We start from the raw sequence: 23984 nt of genomic DNA, 5'->3' as shown, positions 1-23984 counted from the left end.
GGCAAGAATACTGGAGTGGGTTGCCATTCCCTTCTCTAGGGGATCTTCCTGACCAAAGGATTGAATCCAGGTCTCCTGCACTGCAGGCAAGATAAGACCATACTGAAATGGAGATAATAATTTACCTGACAATGAGTTCAAAGTATTGGTTCAAAAGATACTCACCAAACTGGGGAGAAGAATGGAAGAACACAGAGAATTTCAACAAAAAGATCGAAAATGTAAGAAAGTAAGAAATGGAAGTCACAGAACTGAAGAATATAATAACTAAACTGAAGAATACACTGCTGCTGCTGCTGCTAAGTCACTTCAGTTGTGTTCGACTCTGCGCGACTCCATAGATGGAAGCCCACCAGGCTCCCCCATCCCTGGGATTCTCCAGGCAAGAACACTGGAGTGGATTGCCATTTCCTTCTCCAATGCATGAAAGTGAAAAGTGAAAGGGAAGTCGCTCAGTCATGTCCGACAATTAGCGACCCCATGGACTACAGCCTACCAGGCTCTTCCATCCATGGGATTTTCCAGGCAAGAGTACTGGAGTGGGGTGCCATTGCCTTCTCCGGAAGAATACACTAGAAGAGTTTAAATAAGCAGATTAGATGAAGTAGAAGAAAGGACCAGCCAACTCAAAGAAGGCAGGGAAACTCACCCAATCAGAGCAGCAAAAAGAAAAAGGAATGAAAAAAAAGTTAAAATACTTAAGAGACTTATAGAATAACAAATGAAGAAAGGAAATAAAGACTAGAGCAGAAAATAAAGAAATAGACTTAAAAGACAATAGAAAAGCTCAGTGAAACTAAAAGCTGGTTCTCTGAAAATATAACCAAACCTGACAAACTTTTAGCTAGCTTACAAAGAAAAAAAGAGAGAGCACAAACGAATAAAATCAGAAATGAAGGAGCAACTATTAAATTCACATCAAAAAAATAAAAAGGATCATAAAAGACTACTATGAACAATTATACAGTAACAAATTAGACACTCTAGAAGAAATGGGTATTTGCTAGAAATATAGAAACTACCGACTGAATCACAATGAATAGAAAATCTGAACAGACCAATTACTTGTAAGGAGATAAAATCAATCATCTAAAACAAAAGTCCAGGACCAGATGGCATCACTGGTAAATTTTACCAAATGTCCAAAGAATAATTAATACCAATCCTTCTCAAACTCTTCTAAAACAAAGACTAAAAATTTAGAAGTGTTTTCTTCTCCATTATAAAAACCATAAATGTTGGTTTTAGGGAGCTTTGAAGATATAGAAAATATAAAGAAAAAATATGATACCAATAATACAACCTCTATTTTGTTCTGAGAATCCTAAGTCAGCTGGAAAGTCATTCAAATTCGAGGCTGTCACTCTGAGTTGCCATTTTACAAATACTCATTTTCTTAACTTCACCCTGACCCCTTAGCTCACTAGAAAAGGAAAATAAAAGTTGAAGACTGTTCCCTACTTTGTTTTGTTTTCTTTATTGAAGTATGGTTGATTTACAATATTTCAGGTGTACAGCAAATATATATAAATATATATATACAGCAATATATATATAAACATAATATAGGCTTCCCACATTGCTCAGTGGTAAAGAATCTGCCTGCTAATACAAGAGATAACAACTATATATATAAATATATATATACGGGGGTGCTTTACTTGCTAAGTTGTGACCAACTCTTTGCGACCCCATGGACTATAGCATGCCAGGTACCTCTGTTCATGGGATTTCTGAGGCAAGAATACTGGAGTGGGTTGCCACTTCCTTCTCCAGAGGATTTCCCAATCCAGGGATTTAACTCTTGTTTCCTGCGTCTCCTGCTTGGCAGGTGGATTCTTTACTACTGAGCCACCTCAGTACTTCATATACCCAGATTCTTTTCCATTACAGGTTATTACAAGATATTGAACATAATTCCCTGTGCTATTCAGTAGGTCCCTATTGTTATCTATTTTATATATAGTAGTGTGTATCTGTTAATCCCAAATTCCCAATTTATCCCTCCTTTCTTTTCTGCTTTGGTAACCCTAAGTTTGTTTTCTATGTCTGTGAGTCTATATATGTTTTGTAAATAAGTTCATTCGTATCATATTTTTAAACTATGTGTCTGTGCGGAGTCTCAGTTGCAGCATGTGGACCCAGTTCCCTGACCAGTGACGGTACCCGGGCTCTGTGGACTGGGAGTGCAGAGTCTTAGCCACTGGACCACCAGGGAGGTCCTGTTTGTATCATCTTTTCAGATACCACATATAAGTGACATATGACATTTATTTTTTCTCTAGAGGACTGTACATTTTGTAGAAGGTTTTGGTACCATTTTTATACCTCACATTGAGATAAATAAAGTATCAATTCAAAGTGTTAGTCTCTCAGTTGTGTCTGACTCTTTGCGACCCCACAGACTGTAGCCCGCCAGATAACCCTGTCCATGGGATTTCCTAGGTAAGAATACTGTCGTGGGTAGCCATTCCCTGTCTCCAGGGGATCTTCCCGGTCCAGGGATCGAACCCAGTTCTCCCACATTGCAGGCGGATTCTTTACCACCTGAGTCACCCGGGAAGCCAAATAAGGTATGCTGCTCCTAAGTCACTTCAGTCGTGTCCAGCTCTGTGCAACCCCATAGACAGCAACGCACCAGGCTCCCCCATCCCTGGAATTCTCCAGGCAAGAACACTGGAGTGGGTTGCCATTTCCTTCTCCAATGCATGAAAGGTATAGAGGGTAGGAAAAAGAGGTTCCTTCTAGCCACAAATCTGAGTCAACAACTCCCCTCTATATTATAGGGGCAGTACTTGAAGAGATCGATAAACTTTTAGTAATTCACGCAATAAGTATGCTCAAACCAAATTTCAACCTCTAAACAAAACCTGTCTAGACAAGTGTATTAAATTCTGGTTGTCCTGGTTGCCTTTCTATCAATATATTTCTGTTGACCCAAATCCAAGTTTGAAGTAAAAATTCTTCCCCTCCTGGACATTAGCCATCCTTACTCTTAGTTATTTTTTGGACTTCCCTGCAAAGTCTTTTGTTGTTATCTTAGGCAATCACCCAGAATCGTAAGTGCTATAGGCCCAGGAAAACTTAAATCTCAGTAATAATCTTCAATATTTTATTGAACAACTAAAAACCATTTACTTAATGGAAAGTATTACAATGGACAATGCCATTCCAATCAAGATTTAATTCATTTGAAGGCAGACTTTCAACTTTTAAGAGCATAAACCTGTATCTGGCTTATGAAAAAAGCCACTACAGTTTAATTTCACAAGAATGTTTAAACATCCATCTACAGCCAACCCTGATATACTTTTACCACTCTGATACTACAGTTACCTGTTTGGATTCATTAGGAATATTTTTAGCCAACGTGGTCTAACAGAGACAAGATCTTAATGTATCTGAACTCTGGAAAGCTGCAGTGAAACTGAGAATTTGGACTGCATCATAAAAAGGTAATCTGAGAAGCCTCTGGGTGTGTGTGGGGGCAGGGGAGGCAAGAAGCAAGCACATGAATTAGGGTTTCATTTACGCCTTTGGTTGCAAATTAGATGTTTTGCCTTGATTAAATCCATTAGTGGGCACAAGTGGAAAAAAATGTGTTGTGAATATGATATGGTTTGAATTTCTCATATCTATCTATGAGTCAAAACCAGGGACAAGAGTAATGTGAGCATACAGAAGAACCCAGACAGAACCACGACTGTCTGTTTAAAGGTTATATCTGGTTTTATAGTAAGGGGGAAGTTATGATTATTATTGAAATCATCATATATTATTTATTTATAGTTTGGTCCTATTGTTGTTCTTCAGTCACTCAGTAGTGTCCAACTCTTTGTGATGCCATGGACTGCAGCACACTAGGCTTTTCAGTCTTTCACCATCTCCTGGAGCCTGCTCAAACTCATGTCTATTGATTCGGTGATACCATCCAACCACCTTGTCCTCTGTCATCCCCTCCTCCTCCTGCATTCTATATTTCCCAGCATCAGGGTATTTTCCAATGAGTCAGTTCTTCCCATCAGGTGGCCAAACTATTGGAGCTTTAGCTTCAGCCTCAGTCCTTCCATTGAATACTCAGGGTTGATTTCCTTTAGGATTGACTGGTTTGATCTCCATGCAGTCCAAGGGAATCTCAAGAGTCTATTCAAACACCACAGTTCAAAAGCATCGATTCTTTTGTGCTCAGCCTACTTTATGGTCCAACACTCACATCCATATGACTACTGGAAAAACCATAGATTTGACTAGGTGGACCTTTGTTGGCAAAGTAATGTCTCTGCTTTTTAATATGCTGTCTAGGTTGATCATAGGTTTTCTTCCAAGGAGCAAGCATCTTTTAATTTCAAGCTGCAGTCACTATCCGCAGTGGTTTTGGAGCCCAAGAATATAAAGTTTGTTACTACTTCCACTGTTTCCCCATCGATATGCCATGAAGTGATGGGACCAGATGCCACAATCTTAGTTTTTGGAACGTTGAGTTTTAAGCCAGCTTTTTCCCTCTCCTCTTTCACCTTCATCAAGAGGCTCTTTAATTCCTCTTCACTTTCTGCCATAAGGGTGGTGTCATCTGCATATCTGAGGTTATTGATATTTCTCCCGGCAATCTTGATTCCAGCTTGTGCTTCACCCAGCCCTGCATTTCTCATCATGTACTCTGCATATAAGTTAAATAAATAGGGTGACAATATACAGCCTTGACACACTCCTTTCCTGATTTTGAACCAGTTTGTTGTTCCATGTTCGACTCTAACAGTTGCTTCTTGACCTGCATACAGGTTTCTCAGGAGGCAGGTAAGGTGGTCTGGTATTCCCACCTCTTTAGAATTTTCCACAGTTTGTTGTGATCCGCAGTCAAAGGCTTTAGCATAGTCAATGAAGCAGAAGTAGATATTTTTCAGGAACTCTCTTGCTTTTTTATGATCCAACAGATGTTGGCAATATGATCTCTGGTTCCTTTGCCTTTTCTAAATCTAGCATGAACATCTAGAAGTTCTTGGTTCACACACTGTTGAAGCCTAGCTTGAGGATTTTGAGCATGACCTTGTTAGCATGTGAAATGAGTGCAATTGTGTGGTAGTTTGAATATTCTTTAGCATTGCCCTTCTTTGGAACTGAATGAAAACTGACCTTTTCTCGTCCTGTGGCCACTACTAAGTTTTCCAAATTTGCTGGCATATTGAGTGCAGCACTTTCACAGCATCATCTTTTAGGGTTTGAAATAGCTCAGCTGGAATTTCATCACCTCCACTAGCTTTGTTCGTAGTGATGGTGCCTAAGGCCCATTTGACTTCACACTCCAGGATGTCTGGCTCTAGGTGAATGATCATACCTTCATGCTATCCAGGTCATTAAGATCTTTTTTCTATAGTTCTTTTGTGTATTTTTTGCCACCTCTTCTTAATATTTTCTGCTTCTGTTAGGTCCATCCCATTTCTGTTTTTTATTGTGATCATCTTTGCATGAAATGTTCCCTTGGCATCTCTAATTTTCTTGAAGAAAGCTCGAGTCTTTCCCATTCTATTGTTTTCCTCTATTTTTTCGCATTGATTACTTAGGGAGCCTTTCTTATCTCTCCTTGCTATTCTTTGGAACTCTGTATTCAGGTTCTGGATATTCGCTGGAAGGACAGATGGTGAAGCTGAAGCTCCAATACTTTGGCCACCTGATGTGAAAAGCTGACTCACTGGAAAAGACCCTGATGCTGGGATAGATTGCAGGTGGGAGGAGAAGAGGACATCAGAGGATGGGATGGTTGGATGGCATCACCGACTCAATGGACATGAGTTTGAGCAAGCTCCGGGAGTTGGTGACTGACAGGGAAGCCTGGAGTGCTGCAGTCTGTGGGGTCATAAAGAGTTGGATATGACTAAGCAACTGAACTGAACTGAATCAATTCAGGTGGGTATATTTTTCATTTTCTCCTTGCCCTTCACTTCTCTTCTTTCTCAGCTATTTGTAAGGCCTCCTCAGATAACCATTTTGCTTTTTTGCATTTCTTCTTCTTGGGGATGGTTTTGATCACGGCCTTCTGTACAATGCTATGAACCTCTGTCCATAGTTCTTCAGGTACTCTATCAGATCTAATCCCTTGAATCTATTTGTCATTTCCACTGTATAATCATAAGGGATTTGATTTAGGCCATATCTGAATGACCTAATGGTTTTTCCTATTTTTTTCAATTTGTCTGAATTTTGCAATAAGGAGTTCATGGTCTGAGCCACAGTCAGCTCCCAGTCTTGTTTTTACTGACTGTATAGAGGTTTTCCATCTTAGGCTACAAAGAATATAATCAGTCTGATTTTGGTATCCACCACTGGGGATGTCCATGTGTAGAGTCATCTCTTATGTTGCTAGAAGAGGGTATTTGCTATGGCCAGTGTGTTCTTTGGCAAAACTCTGTTAGCCTTTGCCCTGCTTCATTTTGTACTCCAAGGCAAAATTTGCCTATTGCTCCAGGTATCTCTTGACTTCCTACTTTTGTATTCCAGTCCCCTGTGATGAAAAGGACATCTTTTTTGGGTGTTAGTTCTAGAAGATCTTATAGGTCTTCATAAAACCATTCACCTTCAGCTTATTCAGCATTACTGGTTGGGGCATATACTTGGATTACTATGATATTGAATGGTTTGCCTTGGAAACAAACCAAGGTCCTTCTGTTGTCTTTGATGTTATATTAATTTTACAAAGATTTTCTATGGTTCTCCCAACAAAGTAAGGATTCATCTTCATAAATGAATGAATTTATGAATCATCTTCATAAATTCCCATGCTAATGAATCCCTGTAAGTCCTGTTAATATAAGATAGGGGTTTCCCTGGTGGCTCAGCTGGTAAAGAATCTGCCTGCAATGTGGGAGACCTTGGTTCGATTCCTGGGTTGGGAAGATCCTCTGGAGAAGGGAATGGCTACCCACTCCAGTATTCTGGCCTAGAGAATTCCATGGACTGTAGTCCATGGGGTTGCAAAGAGTCAGACAAGACTAAGCGACTTTTACTTTCAATTTCAATGTAAGATATATGAAGTGGGATGGATTATATCAGACTATTTATTAATATAATTTAGATTCTGTAATCAGTCCCTCATTTCACAATTCTCTCTTAATACCAGCTATTTCTATGAAAAAACCAAAGTTAAATCTCCTGGAATTCCTTATCTCCTGGAATTCCTTGTAAGGAAAGTTTCTTTGGAAGGAATATTTCAAAACCACAAATGGTGTAACCACAAATGGTGTTAGGTAGAAGATGCTTAGGACATGTTTATTAACAAAAAGTGGTTTATAAACTACTATATATTAGGAGAACAATTTGCAACCCTTGTAAGAAAGAGAAGGACACAGAGAAGCTTGAGCAAGGGCACTGCTGGGGAGAAGGGTGTAGAGCACAGAGGGTCTCTAGAGGACACAGGCGTCTAATACAGACTTAAGCTCATTTGTTAACAAGAAGGGTATGCGTGTGATATAGATCTCCACATCCTCCCCCCTTACTAAAATCAATATTGCTCACCAATTCTTTTGTGACCGTAGATTCTTCTCTCTGAGCTCCAAAATTGGGTTGCAATGGGGCAAAATCAGAGATGGCACAAACAGATACTGAAACCGAAGGACAAAGGAGTAGTTGGCATTTGCCTTATTTTAATTTGATGACTACTACTAATTACTATTATTTTAGTATGAAACATATTGACATCTGTAAACATGAAATAAAATCTAGCAACTGACAAATTATTCTTTTTAAGAGAAGTGTAATTGATACCACAATTCATAGATCTGCAGATCCCTTTGTGTGTTTGTCACTGGCCCTGTTTACTTCTTGAGCTTATGTGAATACCAATGTTACAAGTAAGCAGTGCTTTCCCTCTCCTCTGAGAGAAACAGCACAGTTAGTGATGGTTGGGCAGAGAAGGCAATGGCACCCCACTCCAGTACTCTTGCCTGGAAAATCCCATGGACGGAGGAGCCTGGTAGGCTGCAGTCCACGTGATCGCGACACGACTGAGTGACTTCACTTTCACTTTTCACTTTCATGCATTGGAGAAGGAAATGGCAACCCACTCCAGTGTTCTTGCCTAGAGAATCCCAGGGATGGGGGAGCCTGGTGGGCTGCCCTCTATGGGGTCACACAGAGTTGGGCACGACTGAAGCGACTTAGCAGCAGCAGCAGTGATGGTTGGAGAGGGGTCAGGCTTGAAAGAGGACTGGCCCTCTAAAGAATAGATCAGATGATACAGACAAGGCCCTTTCATCAACATCTAACACACAACAAACACTTACCAAATGTGACCAATTGTTATTAATAGTAAGACACATAAGTCCTTCTCCCTGCTTCTGTTTCTACGAGGAGGTTTTGCCTTTGTCTGTGACACAAGGATTATTACATCAGAGACCAAGAGAGACAGGACTGGGCAAGGGGTGGCTCCTCTGTCCCTGAAGAATCTGCTGTCCAGGTAAGGTGGGGTCTACCTCTGTTTCCACTAACTACTCTTCCTCTCCACATTTAAGTGTAGCTGAAGAAAGCCTACAGCATTCTTGCCAATAAGATTGAGGTCTCTGGGTTTCAAATGCATCTTTGATAGATGCTTCTGACTGCATCAAAGTGGCAGGTGCATTCCTCTCCACATTTAATGCTAATCTCCCCTGTCATCTTGGCATAAATTAACTATATAAACATGTCAGGAGGCCCCAACATAAATCCATCAGGAGTTTTAATTATTCTCCAGTGACACTGTCTTTTATAAAATCAGAGGAATGAAAACCTAACCAGTGACTCTGCATGTGTGTGTGTGGTGGCAGAGGCTATCCCCCGAACAGCCAGGGCACCTACAAAGGAATAAGATGGAGAGCCCACATCCAGTTCAGCATGTGTGAGACAGCACTGCACTCTGAGGTTGGTCGAGGGGATGATTTCACAGTGGAACTGCTGGCAGTATCACTCTGTTCTCTGGGGGCACATAAACGATGGTTATAAGGTCAGAGGAAGACAAACCTGCCATCAAACCTCAGCTGGCTGCACCGTCACTGCTTCATCCAGGCAACCTCTCCAATCCTCCAGTTCCTCATCTGTAAACAGGGATCATAACCATGTACATGGCAACAGGTTGTTGTGAGAATCAAGCAAGATAATGTGTGCAAGGCACTTAACTTGATACGTATATAGTACATGCTCAGTAAATATTAGCAACACTAAGAGAAATGCAGAGGAAGTCCCCGGTCTGTTTCACAGCACAGGCTGCTCCGAGGATCTAGGTGCCCTTCCTCCCACCCGTGACCTGGTGCGGGAATTCAAAGAAGAGTATCTTATCTCCCTCGTGTATTTAAGAGTAAACTTCAGTTCAGTTCAGTTCAGTTCCTCAGTCGTGTCCGACTCTTTGCGACCCCATGAATTGCAGCAAGCCAGGCCTCCCTGTCCATCACCAACTCCCGGAGTTCAATCAGACTCATGTCCATCGAGTCAGTGATGCCATCCAGCCATCTCATCCTCTGTCATCCCCTTCTCCTCCTGCTCCCAATCCCTCCCAGCATCAGTCTTTTCCAATGAATCAACTCTTCCCATGAGGTGGCCAAAGTACTGGAGTTTCCGCATTAGCATCAGTTCTTCAAAGAAATCCCAGGGCTGATGTCCTTCAGAATGGACTGGTTGGATCTCCTTGCAGTCCAAGGGACTCTCAAGAGTCTTCTCCAACACCGCAGTTCAAAAGCATCAATTCTTCGGCAGTCAGCCTTCTTCACAGTCCAACTCTCACATCCATACATGACCACTGGAAAAACCATAGCCTTGACTAGACGGTAAACTTAGTGAACACTTAAAAATAAATATAAAGGAACACAGTTGTGTCAGATTTCACAAATCCAAGAACAACCCCCAGCAAATTCATTCAATACATAAAATGTATACAGGCACACCGCATTTTAGTGTGCTTTGCTTTATTGCCCTTCAAAGAAACAGCCTTTTTTACACACTGAAGGTTTGTGGCAACGAGTCTGTAGGTGTCACTTTTGCAAAAGGATTTGCTGCCTTCATTTCTATGTGTCACATTTTGGTAATTCTTGCAATATTTTAAACTTTTAAGTTATTATTATATGTGTTATAGTGATCTGTGATCATTGATCTTTGATGTTATTCCTAAGACCTCCTGAAGGCTCAGGCGATGGTTAGCATTTTTCAGCAATAAAGAATTTTTTAATTAAGGTATGTACATTGGTTTTTTATTCATAATACTATTATGAATAATACACTTACCAGACTATCGTAAAGAATAAAGATAACTTTTATATGCATTGGGGGAAAAAAGCATTCATGCCATTCACTTTATTTTGACAATTGCAATATCTGAGATTATGCCTATAAATTAAGGGACTCACATAATCCAGTGTTAGAGGCTTATTTTTTTTTTTCAAAGAAACAGTCCAACAACCAAAAATAATTAAAAAGAAGTCAAATCCTATATTTAGGTTCCTCAGATTCCATCAAAGACAGATTCATAAATAACCCAATGAGATATTTCTCAGTGTCCCTTTGCTTTCCTCCTGAACTTCATTACACTCTTCAGCCACACTGGAACTCCTCTCTCGGCCACCACAGGGCCTGGGGGCTCTACTAACTCCCAGCTCTCTCACCCAGCCCTGCTCCTGACTGTGCAGGTCAGCTTCACCTCTCCCTACCGAGAGGTATGCAAGAGAGGTAAAGCCGAGCTGAAATATGATTCTCCTTAGTGGGCAGCTCTGCAGACTCATATTAATGGTTGTTACCTCTGCATACACAAAATACAAGATGACCTCATTCTACCTTTCTTTCTCCTCATTCTTTTTTTTAATTTATTATTTTATTTTGGCTGCACTGGGTCTTCGTCGCAGTGTGTGCTCTTTCTCTAGTTGCAGTGCACAGGTTCTCTAGTTGTAGTGCTCGGGCTTAGTTGCCCTGCAGCATGTGGGACCGTAAGTTCCCCGACCAGGAATCAAACCTGCGTCCCCTGCTTTAGAAGGCAAATTCTTAACTCTTGGATCATGCATGAAGTCCCTATTTTTCCTCACTCTTAATTCAAGACTTTATTTGCAAGGATGCAAAGATAGAAAACCTTACTACTCCAGATGAGAAATGTATGTTTCCTATCTCTCCTTCTGTGTTTAAAAAAGAAAAGGGTCATGAGATGTTCATTAATATAACTCTGTTATTAAAACTCCACTAAGATAAATCACTGGAAGAAGGATGGAAAAGAAACTACAAGGAATGATAGACAGGGTGCTGCCAAGCAGCTGATCTATTTTCATAAAACACTTCAGACATAAATGGCATTTATATGATGTGGAGGAGCCTTCCCTCCCCTTCCCTAATGCAGGAAGGGCAGGGAAATGCAAAGACAGTGGTAACTGTCAGGTGTCTAGATATGGGGCCACTGCCCTCTAGTGTGTACTTTAAAATCTGTCAAATACTTTGATCCTAGGAAATCAGAGATCTTTACCTCAATGGCAGTAGAAAAACAGAATAAAATGTGAACTCTTGTTGAACTACCCTGCAGAATCATTTTAAAATAACGTAAGTTATTAATAGTGAGACTTGATGGCTTTCAACCACCTTCTCACACTCTTATCAGGCCCTAAAAATGGATTTATTGTTTTCAATCCAATAGATGGCCTAAAGGACAGAAGAGATATTAAAAATTGACAAATGGTGTGGCACAGACCCTGGCATCCAGAACAGATGCTTGCACGATGCCAGCTGGCAGTGGTGCTGGGCCCCCCAGGGCTGGCACTCACCCCTTAGAGACTGAATCACTGGGAGGCAGGGGCCTCCTAAGAGGAGGCCAGGTAGCCAGGAGAGGCGTGGTCTGTCACAAAAGGATGTCAAGGTCTGAACAAGTGGCTGTCTGGACCAGAGTATTCTGGCTGAACAGTAGCTCACAAAACAGATTAGAGGACATAAAAGCACAGTACCACCTAGCAGGGCAGAAGAGTGACCCGGAGTCCAACAGAAAGATGCTAAGGAGAGGTGCAGGGGTCCCTTGTCTCCATAGCAGCTGTTTCTTCTCCTGCCAATGACAGGACACATGGCCTCAGCACAGGGCAGGGGCGTGGTGGTGTCAGTGCGGGGCTGTCAGTTTCCCATCTCCTCCTGTCTGTGTAACAGTAAGTAGAGAGTTTGATCTGGGTCTCCACATCTTTTGAAGTGAGAGATTAAACTGGGGTTTTTTTCTAAGAGCCCTTTGATCTTTAGGTAAGAATTATTATCCTTTTTCATGATCCAGTTTTTTAAAAGAATCCTACACCCAAGCTTATTTACTATAGTTTCTAATGATATCTTTGAGACAGCTCCTAGCTCATAAAGCCGCTCAGTAAATGTCTCAAAATCTTCTTGAAAGATCTGATTTCTTCACAATGCTTACATTTCTGTTTCTAATTTGTACCCCAAATTAATCTACTTGTAAGTAACTCTCAAAGATTTGTTTCTGATAATGGCTGAGGGCAACAGCCATAACACTACACTTTACTGAGCATCTATTAATATCTACCTGAGGCTCTACATTAAACACTTCATATGTGTCACCCATTTAATTCCCATGACAACCATATGAGGAAGGGGTTGTTATTACTATTTTCCTTAATGCAGAGGCTAAAACAGGTTAAATGACTTGTCCAAAGTCATATTGAAGAGCCCAATGTCTGTCATTAAAGTTTACATCCTCAGATTCCTCTAACTGAGAACAGAGAACCTCTCCAGGAAAAAAAAAAAATTCAGAACATAAACCACTGATCCTGCATTTGCAGATTTTATACAATAAATAGCAATAATATTAACAGCAACAGCCTTAAAAAGCATCTTCATTTTCATAAATACCTTTGTCAAATTTAAAGTTCTTTCCCAAAAGAATACTATCATTTCAATACGATATCAGAACCTAATCTCAAATTTATGATTGCACAGTATTTTATAGATTTGTGTATTTTTGAAGACTTTTTAACAACTCAATCTTTGTGAAGAATTAGAATACACCATAAAAAACCATCTCTGTATAATTGTGGAAATCCCCCCAAAGGCAAATAAATATCCAAAGAAATCTTCCTTTCTGGTCCCTCTTTTTGAAGAGCACTGGGGGCAAGTTCCATATGCTTTCATGCCATGTACTTAACAAAGTGAAAGTGTTAGTTGCTCAGTCGTGGCTGACTCTTTGTGACCCCATGGACTGTAGCCTGCCAGGCTCCTCTGTCCATGGAATTCTCCAGGCAAGAACACTGGAGAATTGGAGGGTACAGTCATTTCCTACTCAAGTGGATCTTCCCAACCCAAGGATCAAACCCAGGTCTCCTGCACTGTATGCAGATTCGTTACCGTCTAAGCCACCAGGGAAGCTAAAATGATAGACCTTCCCTGGTGGCTCAGTGGTAAAGAATCCACATGGAAAATGCAGGAAATGGCTACTCACTCCAGTAAATCCCATGGACAGAGGAGTCTGGGGACCTAAAGTCCATAGGGCCACAAGAACTGGACATGACTTAGTGACTAAACCACCACCACCACAAATTGACACTTGCCATCTACCTCTACAAGAATCAAACTAGGAGCTTCTGCAGCTACTGACCTTCAACATCCCCTTAAAGGAGTTCAGGGTGGAGATCAGGAATGAGACACTTTGGGCTCTGGGAAAAACTGGCAGAACAGGTTTTCAGATAGATATTTTCAGTAGATGATTTTATGAGCCCAATTCTTGCCTCTCCTCATATCTAGAAAAGCACTAAAAATCCCTCAGAGTGATGTATGCGCCTCATGACTGGCAGTAACCTTCACTAGACTACCAGAAACCTTCTGCAAAAAACATGTGCTTGACTGCATGTACCTTCACCAAAATCACATATATACTGACTCCCCACTACCTCTTTGGGGCAGTTTCTCAGCGCTATCTGAAATGCTGTCTCCCAGACTATAGTCCTCATTTTGCCCCTAAAGGTGGCACTAGTGGTAAAGAACCCTCCTGCCAATACAGGAGACATAAAGAGACACTGGTTCGATCCCTGGGTTGGGAAGATCCCCTGGAGGAGGGCATGGAAACCCACTCCAGTATTCTTGCCTGGAGAATCCCCTGGACAAAAGAGCCTGAAGGACTACAGTCCATGGGGTAGTGAAGAGTTGGACATGACTGAAGTGACTTAACACACACACACACACACACAACTTAATTAATTCTTAAAGAATTAATTCTTCATTAATTAAGAATTAATTCTCTCACATTGTGCATTTTTTTTCAGTTGACAGTAGCTTTGTATATACACCCAGACTCTCCTCTGTGCTGACGGATTGAACCAACACGACTTGTTTATAAAACCTGACAGAAACTGCCCCTGTAACAGTGCTACATTGGTTAATGCCCATCTACACAACTTTCACTAGCAGTAAACAAAAAACGAGGGAGTGTTGAACTATAATTTTCAAAAAAGGAAAAATATGACTTTCATATAAGTATAGGATGAACATTTTTCTTAACATGTATTTAATTCATTGAGGAACCCAGAATAATAAATCTGATTCATGGAAAGAGAATGCTAGAATAAGATGTTAGTTACAAAACTGGTTAATGTCTTACAAATGTAAATAAAATGTAACATTTGAGGATATCTTTTCTGCTGAATAAAAATAATTTGCATCTCTACCAGATAAAAAACACTGATAATTCATAATTCATCAACCTTCTGCAAATTAACATCACATTTAAATAGTCTGGATCCTAATTAACAGTTTAGGGGAGGAAATATAATTTTCCCTCTGCCTTCTGAATTCTTAGCTGAGGCACTATAAGACAAATTAATGAGAGAAAAATAAACAAGCTTATTAACATATACAAAAAACACGTTTATTAACTCATATGTACTTGAGACATATCCAGGGAAAAATGAATATCTTCCAAGGTGGCTTAGAATTCAAGATTAAATGCTATCTCAGTAGGGAAAGAGCCGGGGAATGTAGGACTCTGAGAGGAGAGTAAACAGTTTTCAGGAAAGATGAAAGGGCCCTTAGAAGAATAGGGGAAGGTATGATTGCTTGTAACAAAGTCTGTGAGGGTGTGGTGCCAACTTCTATTCTCCTCTCCACTGATAGGAGTCAATCTTCTCTGGTTGATGATAGTGATAGGAAGAGGATCTCTGACAATTGAGTTCTTTTTGGAGGATCAGTTTTTAGGCAGATAAGGGAAGTTCATGAAATCCTTATTGCCAAATTCAGACTTAAATTGAAGAAAGTAGGGAAAACCACTGGACCATTCAAGTATGACCTAAATCAAATCCCTTGTGATTATGCAGTGGAAGTGAGAAATAGATTTAAGGGGCTAGATCTGATAGACAGAGTGCCTGATGAAGTATGGATGGAGGTTCATGACACTGTACAGGAGGCAGGGATCAAGACCATCCCTAAGAAAAAGAAATGCAAAAAAGCAAACTGGCTGTCTGAGGAGGCCTTACAAATAGCTGAGAAAAGAAGAGAAGTGAAAAGCAAAGAAGAAAAGGAAAGATATACCCACTTGAATGCAGAGTCCCAAAGAACAGCAAAGAGAGATAAGAAAGCCTTCCTCAGTGATCAGTGCAAAGAAATAGAGGAAAACAACAGAATGGGAAAGACTAGAGATCTCTTCAAGAAAATCAGAGATACCAAGGACACTTCATGTAAAGATGGGCTCAATAAAGGACAGAAATGGTATGGACCTAACAGAAGCAGAAGATATTAAGAAGAGGTAGCAAGAATACACAAAAGAGCTATACAAAAAAGATCTTCATGACCCAGATAATCACGATGGTGTCATTACTCACCTAGAGCCAGACATCCTGGAATGTGAAGTCAAGTGCGCCTTAGGAAGCATCACTACGAACAAAGCTAGTGGAGGTGATGGAATACCAGTTGAAGTATTTCAAATCCTAAAAGATGATGCTGTGAAAGTGCTGCACTCAATATGCCAGCAAATTTGGAAAACTCAGCAGTGGCCACAGGACTGGAAAAGGTCAGTTTTCATTCCAATCCCAAAAGAAAGGCAATGCCAAAGAATGCTCAAACTACTGCACAATTGCACTCATCTCACATGCTAGTAAAGTAATGCTCAAAATTCTCCAAGCCAGGCTTCAACAGTACGTGAACTGTGAACTTCCAGATGTGCAAGCGGGTTTTAGAAAAGGCAGAGGATCCAGAGATCAAATTGCCAACATCCGTTCGGTCATTGATAAACCAAGAGAGTTCCAGAAAAACATCTATATCTGTTTTATTGACTATGCCAAAGCCTTTGACTGTGTGGATCACCACAAACTGAATAATTCTTAAAGAGATGGGAATACTAGACTACCTGATCTGCCTCTTGAGAAATCTGTATGCAGGTCAGGAAGCAATAGTTAGAACTGGACATGGAACAACAGACTGGTTCCAAATAGGAAAAGGAGTACATCAAGGCTGTATATTGTCATCCTGCACATTTAACTTATAAGCAGAGTACATCATGAGAAATGCTGGACTGGATGAAGCATAAGCTGGAATCAAGATTGCCGGGAGAAATATCAATAATCTCAGATATGCAGATGACACCACCCTTATGGCAGAAACGGAAGAAGAACTAAAGAGCCTCTTGATGAAAGTGAAAGAGGAGAGTAAAAAAGTTGGCTTAAAGCTCAACATTCAGAAAACAAAGATCATAGCATCTGGCCCAGCACTTCATGGCAAATAGATGGGGAAACAGTGTCAGACTTTATTTTGGGGGGATTCCAAAATCACTGCAGATGGTGACTGCAGCCATGAAATTAAAAGATGCTTACTTCTTGGAAGAAAAGTTTGACCAACCTAGATAGCATATTGAAAAGCAGAGACATTATTTGCCAACAAAGGTCCATCTAGTCAAACCTATGGTTTTTCCAGTAGTCATGTATGGATGTGAGAGTGGACTATAAAGAAAGCTGAGTGCTGAAGATTTGATGCTTTTGAACTGTGGTACTGGAGGAGACTCTTGAGAGTCCCTTGGACTGCAAGGAGATCCAACCAGTCCATTCTAAAGGAAATCAGTCCTGAATATACATTGGAAGGACTGATGATGAAGCTGAAACTCCAATATTTTGGCCACCTGATGCGAAGAGCTGACTCATTCGAAAAGACCCTGGTGCTAGGAAAGATTGAGGGCAGGAGGAGACGGGGACAACAGAGGATGAGATATTTGGATGGCATCACCAACTCAATGGACATGGTTTTGGGTGGACTCTGGGAGTTGGTGATGGACAGGGAGGCCTGGCATGCTGCAGTTCATGGGGTGGCAAAGAGTTGGACATGACTGAATAACTGAACTGAACTGAACTGAAGCGGGGTTCAGAAAAAGTCTCTTCCTTGAATTTGCTGTTTTTCAAGTGCCTGCAGCTCCAAATAGTTAAAATACCCAAAGGGCATTTTTTAGGGTGGCATGACCTGAACTTCTACAGTCATGTTTGAGGTGGTATATTCTGCTGCCTTTCATTCATAAACAGGAAGCCAAACAGGGCTACATCTTCTATAGCATCACCTGATTTGCAGGGAGACCTAATATGACTTTGTAGGCATAACCAGTAATGCTTCACTTACAAATTTTTAATAACTTTTTAAGAATTTTCAGACTCCTTGATGAATGATTTTGAAATCCAGCTTCAGTGAGTTGGAAATGACAATTCAAGATTCTGAAAAAAAATTTTTTATCAAGTCCCACATTCCAGACCCTTCCACAGTGACTCTTAAATATCCAATATTTCACTTGCACTGCCCTAAATTTCTGAAAACATGAACATTGATATGCATGCCATAAGATTAAGAATTTTGTTTTTTGATTCTGAACAATGTCCAGAAGAGGGTGCTGGCAGAACAACCAGCCTTGCTCCAACCTCAAAGCCAGGACACATCCTCTTGACCAAAGGTTTCACTGTGGTAATCCCAAACTTGTCAAGTATTGTATTGATCATAGCATGATATTAGGATCATCAGCATCACACTAAACAATAATACAAAAGGAGACATGGAAAGTTCTTAAAGTAAAAGCATCTCAGGGATACACAAAAAAAATTGGTAAAGGTCTTTTTACATGAGGGAAGACATAGGAGACAAAGAATGACTTTAACTTTTCATCAACTTTCTATATTGATTCAAATACTTTATATCTTGTGCATGACTTCTTTTATAGTATAATCAGTCATAATACTTAATCAGTAGCAATAAATATCTTTCTTTATAAAAATTAATACACCTGATAATGAATACTTAAAAAAAAAAAAAAAACACGCAGCATGGCTGAGATAATCTGTGGAGGAACTGATATTTTGTTCAGGAATTTATCAGTGTTGTAGGTAGAAAACAAAACTTCAGTTGTGTTTTATGGCTTATAATACTTAAACATGTCACTACTCAGAATCAATATTATAATTTATACTTGCACTCTTGCACTACTCAGAATCTATAACATTATAATTTATACTTGCCCTCTTATGAAATATAAATCTTTGGAGAGAAAAATTCATCAGAGAACAGGTGGTACATATTTCCCATTGTATCTCTTCTTTGCTAAACTGAAGTGTCTCACTTTGTTTTGCTGATGGTTTTAGGAACAGGGTGCAGATTGCCCTGGCAATTTCTCTGCTGCTCTGAGATGTAAGTCATCTTAGCTCTGCTGGAACTGTGTTTCCCAAAGTTCTTTTTTTTTTTAATGTAACTGAAGAGCCTTTATAAGTAGTTTATATTGTCTAGACCCGAGGTATGCAGCAAACCCAGTCTGGAGCAAAATGGGAAATAACATCTTTCTATAGACAGGCTTAGAAATCCTAATCCAGTAATCTAAGATGTTTCCTTTCTCTGGTAGCAGGGCTGAATTATACCTAGCTGCTAGGCCACCATTCACAGGGATAGCCAAGAAAACAGGGTACAGGCCACTGAAAACAAGACCAACCAATCCACCTCATGTTACGGTGCAGGTTTCACACTGTAGATCACCTGTATTCAAAGGTAAACTTACAAAACCTTTGTAAGATACATTTGCTGTCAAAAATGGGATCACTGCCATTGGTAAGCCAGCAGCTATACGAGCCTGTGTCACATGTAAGATGCGTCGAAAAAGACTATTTGCTATTAGGCGACAGAGAGCAGCATTAAGTCCAACATATGTTGATCCATTTTCAAGCAGATTCCGTTCTACTTCTGGGAGTTGGTTAATTTTTCTGGCTATGATATCAGTTAAGTTCTCCTTGATGATAGCACCATCTGGTTCATGATTTTCCATCTTGAGCCTTACGCGGTCCTCCGTGCAGCCGCGGCCTCCGCGGGTCGCCTCCGGCCCGCGAGGGCTCACGCCATGCTCTGCTAGAGTCTCCCGGGCGCGGCCATTTTGGGCGCCACGTGACCGGCCTGAGGCAAAAGTTCTCTTTCTTATATGGTTCTGATGGCCATAAGAGAAGCTCTGTATGAAGACCTGAAGGTAGAAATGAAGAAGTCATACTTTTTATGCTCTGAAAGTTGTTGCGAGTCTGCTGCCTGCTTACTTGGTGCATCAGACTTGTAGCAACTTCAGTTCCTCCAGGCCTCTTCCTTCAGTGTCTCTGAGTCCTGGGCCAGGTGTGTATGTGGTTCCTTGATAATGAGTGTCAGCTCTCCTGTAGGTCACGCACAGCACTGAGGTTGGAATGGTTCAGAGACAGAACTGGGTCCCAGTTTGTCCTCAGGGATCCCAATCTGTGCTCGTGCACTCCCACCTGTTCTCTACATCCAGCTTTCCTTTGTATCTGCTCGTGTGCCAGGTCTAGAGTTACTCTAGGCTCAACACAGACGAAGAATCAACAGCCTGCACAGACTGTCCTACCGCAGAGCCTTTATTCTTTTTTGAAGTGTACTTGATTTACAATGTTGTGTTAATTTCTGCTGTACAGTAAAGTGATACAGTGTTATACATACATATATATGCATTCTTTTTTATATTCTTTTCCATTATGGTTTATCTCAGGGTATTGAATATAGTGGGGCTTCCCTGGTGGCTCAGATGGTAAACAATCTGCCTGCAATGCAGGAGACCTGGGTTCAATCCCTGAGTTGGGAAGATCCCCTGGAGAAGGAAATGGCAACTCACTCCAGTATTCTTGCCTAGAGAATTCCATGGACAGAGGAGTCTGGCGGACTACAGTCCATAGGGCTGCAAAGAGTCAGATGCTACTGAGCGACTATGACTTTCACTGAATATAGTTCCCTGTGCTATACAGTAGGACCTTGTTGTTTATCCATTCTATACATAGTAGTTTGTATCCGTTAATCCCAAACTCCCACTCCATTCTTCTCTCATCCCCTCTTTCTCTTGGCAACCACAAGGCTGTTCTCCATGTCTGTGAGTCATTTTCTGTAGATCCTTTATTATATATCATGGGTAGTCATTCCGCTTCTCAGATAAAACTCTAATTGCTACAAGTTTCCATGTACAACATCACCTTGTTGGCTTTCCATTTGAACAATGTGTTAAACCTTAAAGTTATATCCACTGTGCTGGCTTTCCATTTTGAACAACGTGTTAAACCTCAAAGTTAAAATATCCACTGTGTTTGGTAGAAGGAGAAGACGACAGGTAATTGCTAGCAGAAGAAGGGATGCCTAGAAAGGTAAATGTTGTGTAGGATGCTCCCAGAAGTGTCTCAACGTTAGAAATGCCTGTGTGAGTTTATCACCTCTTATCTCCAAATCCACCTTCCCTGGACATTTTCCCTCTGTCAGTAGGGACACTGGAGCACTCCTGGGGGAAGAAGAGGATGCTCTTTCTGTTGTACTCTTCCCTGCTTCCTCTTGGGGTGGGTGGAGGTCAGTAGGACATCTAAGTAAGCACTCATCTCCAGTAAGTTTCAGGGGCACCAGCTGAGAGACTTCTCAGTGGGTTTTGCCACTACTCTGGTGGGCAGTTTCCCAGAGGATTCCTCTGTGGGCACTTTCTTGGTGATGCCCCAGTGGGTGGCAACCCACAGTTGGGTTGACTGTCTGGAGGGCTAGCTTCCTGCTGCATCTCAGGGAATTTCTCTGCCATGCAGCAGGTACTAGCTGCTCCATTTCAATGAAGTGTGAACCTCAGCACTGGGTAAAGGAAGGGCCCTCTTCCAAATATGTTCCTTCCTTGGGTATTCTGACTCAGTTTTAGAGGGAGTGACTTCTCTTCACATGTGCTATTCCTGGATTTATTAGATTTTCTTGATTCCTCAGTAGGTAATCACCTGCTTCTAGTTAATAATTTTTTACATTAAACTTTCCCTGTGTGAAATATGATGTGTTTCCTATCTCCTAACTGGGCACTGATAAAATATCTTTTAATTTTTTTTTTTTGGCCATGCCATGTGGCTTGTGGACTCTTAGTTCCCTGACCAGGGATTGAACCTGTGCCCTCTGCAATGGAAGCATGAAGTCCTAACCATTGGATCACTAGGGAATTCCCAACATATCTTTTGGTCTTCATCATTGTCATGCTCAGTTGTTCAGTGGTGTCTGACTCTTGTGACCCCATGGACTACCAGGCTCCTCTGTCTATGGAATTTTCCAGGCAAGAATGGAGTGGGTTGCCATTTCCTTCTCCAGGGGATCTTCACAACCCAGGGATCAAACCCGTGTCTCTTGCATCTCCTGTACTGGCAGGAGGGTTCTTTACCACTAGCACCACCTGTGAAGCCCTTTTGCTCTTAGTAGCTACTTAAAAAAAACCCAAACCCCAGAATTTTATTAGTTCAAGATTTGTTTTAGAAAGAACATAAATTACTCTTATGCGGTTATATAAGTGAAGGGATTGCCCAAGTGTGCAATTTAGAGAGGCAATTTGCTTTCTTTGGCCACTTTTAAGAGGTATTTCTTGAACTGGGCTCCCTGGACCCCTGTAAGCAGACCTTAAGTCAACTATTTCTATGAAACAAACCACCCTAAACATAATGGTTAAAATAATAATCTTTTGGGGGTTCTAGGGGGTAAAAAAAAACACAATAATCTTTTACAACTTCTCACATATTTGACAGGAAGACACCAAAGTCACATGACAAATGGTGAATATACAGGAAAGGACGAAGAACCGGGAGTCACAAAGAGCTGGACACGACTGAGAAAGGTCACTTTCACCACAAGGTCCAAGGCCATTATTAAAGACCTGTGAGTTTAAAATGTATTTTTAAATTTTGTATTTTCCACTAACAGTGGAATATCAGAAAGGGAATGTAAACAAACCATCCCTTTTAAAATCACATAAAAAATACTTAGGAATAAACCTGACTAAGGAGATGAAAGATTTATATGCTGAGAACTATAAAACATTAATAAAGGAAATTTAAGATTATTCAAAGAAATTGAAGGATATCCCATGTTCTTGGACTGGAAGAATAAATATTGTTAAAATGGCCACACTACCCAAAGCAATCTACAGATTTAATGCAATCCCTACCAAATTACCCATGATATTTTTCACAGAACTAGAACAAATAATCCTAAAATTTACATGGAACCATACAAGACCCAGAATTGCGAAAGCAGTCCTCAGGGAAAAGAACAAGGATAGAAGCATAACCCCCTGAGACATCAGGCAATACTACAAAGCTACAGTAATCAAAACAGTGTGGCACTGGCATAAAAAGAGAGATATTGGCCAATGGAACGGAACAGGGAGCCCAGAGATAAACCCACACACCTATGAACAATTAATCTTCAACAAACGAGGCAAGAATATCCTATGGAGAAAAGACAGTCTCTTCAGCAAGTAGTATTGGGAAAGTTGGACAGCTGCATGTAAATCAATGACATTAGAACATTCGCTCACACCAGAAACAAAAATAAACTTAAAATGGCTTAAAGATTTAAACATAAGACCTGACACCATAAAACTCCTAGAAGAGATCACAGGCAAAACATTCTCTGACATAAATTGTATCAATGTTTTCTTAGGTCAGTCTCCCAAGGCAACAGAAATAAAAATAAAAACAAACAGAACCAAAGCAAACTTACCAGGTTTTGAATAGCACAGGAAACCACAAAATGAAAACGAAAGACAACCTATGGACTGGGAGAAAGTATTTGCAAATAATGTGACTTAATTAATTAATTAAGCAAGGCTTTAATTTCCAAAATATACAAACAGTTCATACAACTCAATAATAAAAAAGTAAAAAACCCAATTAAAAAAATGAGCAGAAGACCTAAACATTTCTCCAAAGAAGACATACAGAGATGATTAAAAGGCATATCAAAAGATGCTCCAAGCTGTTCATTATCAGAGAAACGCAAATCAAAACTACAATGAAGTACCACTTTATATTAGTCAGCATGGTCAACATTAAACAGTCTACAAATAACAAATTCTGGAGAGGGTGTGGAGAAAAGGGAATCCTCCTACATTGTTGGTGGAAATGGAAGTTTGCACAGCCACTATGGAAAACAGTATGGGGGTTCCTTAAAAAACCAAAAATACCATAAAAAGAAATGCATTTGAGTAAGTGCTAATGAGGTGGATAAACCTAGAGCCTATTATGCAGAGTGCAGTAAGTCAGAAAGAGAAAAACAAACATTGTATATTAACAAATATATGGAATCTAGAAAGATGGTACTGATGAACCTATTTGCAGGGCAGCAATGGAGATGCAGACACAGAGAACAGACTTATGGACATGGGAGGGGTAGGAAGGAAAGGGTAGGATGAATGGAGAGAGTAACACGGAAACACATACACTACCATATGTAAAAACGATAGCCAATGGGAATTTGCTGTAAGGCACAGGGAACTCAAACCAGCGTTCTGTGACAACCTAGAGGGGTTGGATGGCGTGGGAGGTGGGAGGGAGGCTTAAGAGGGAGGGGACATATGAGTACCTATGGCTGATCCATGCTGATGTATGGCAGAAACCAGCACAATATTATAATTATCCTTCAATTAAAATAAAAAGAAACTAAACATAGAGGTGCCGTGTGATGCAGTAATGTCACTCTTATGCATATATGCAGAAAAGATGAAAACTTACTTCTAAAAG

At 40.6% G+C, this 23984-nt stretch overlaps 1 protein-coding gene and 1 pseudogene across 3 annotated transcripts in view; both read right to left on the bottom strand.

Moving 5' to 3' along the window:
- The window catches only part of MCC (MCC regulator of WNT signaling pathway), a 526282-nt gene that overhangs the window by 350820 nt on the left and 151478 nt on the right, over window positions 1–23984 (bottom strand). The gene's annotated exons all lie outside the window — the stretch shown is intronic.
- LOC139185176 (transmembrane protein 126A pseudogene) lies at window positions 733–22206 on the bottom strand (annotated as a pseudogene).

The sequence above is a fragment of the Bos indicus genome, chromosome 10, assembly GCF_029378745.1.
Source record: "Bos indicus isolate NIAB-ARS_2022 breed Sahiwal x Tharparkar chromosome 10, NIAB-ARS_B.indTharparkar_mat_pri_1.0, whole genome shotgun sequence".
NCBI classification, from domain to species: domain Eukaryota; kingdom Metazoa; phylum Chordata; class Mammalia; order Artiodactyla; family Bovidae; genus Bos; species Bos indicus.
Note: the sequence above shows the minus strand (reverse complement) of the source record. Positions and strands in the feature narration are given on the sequence as shown.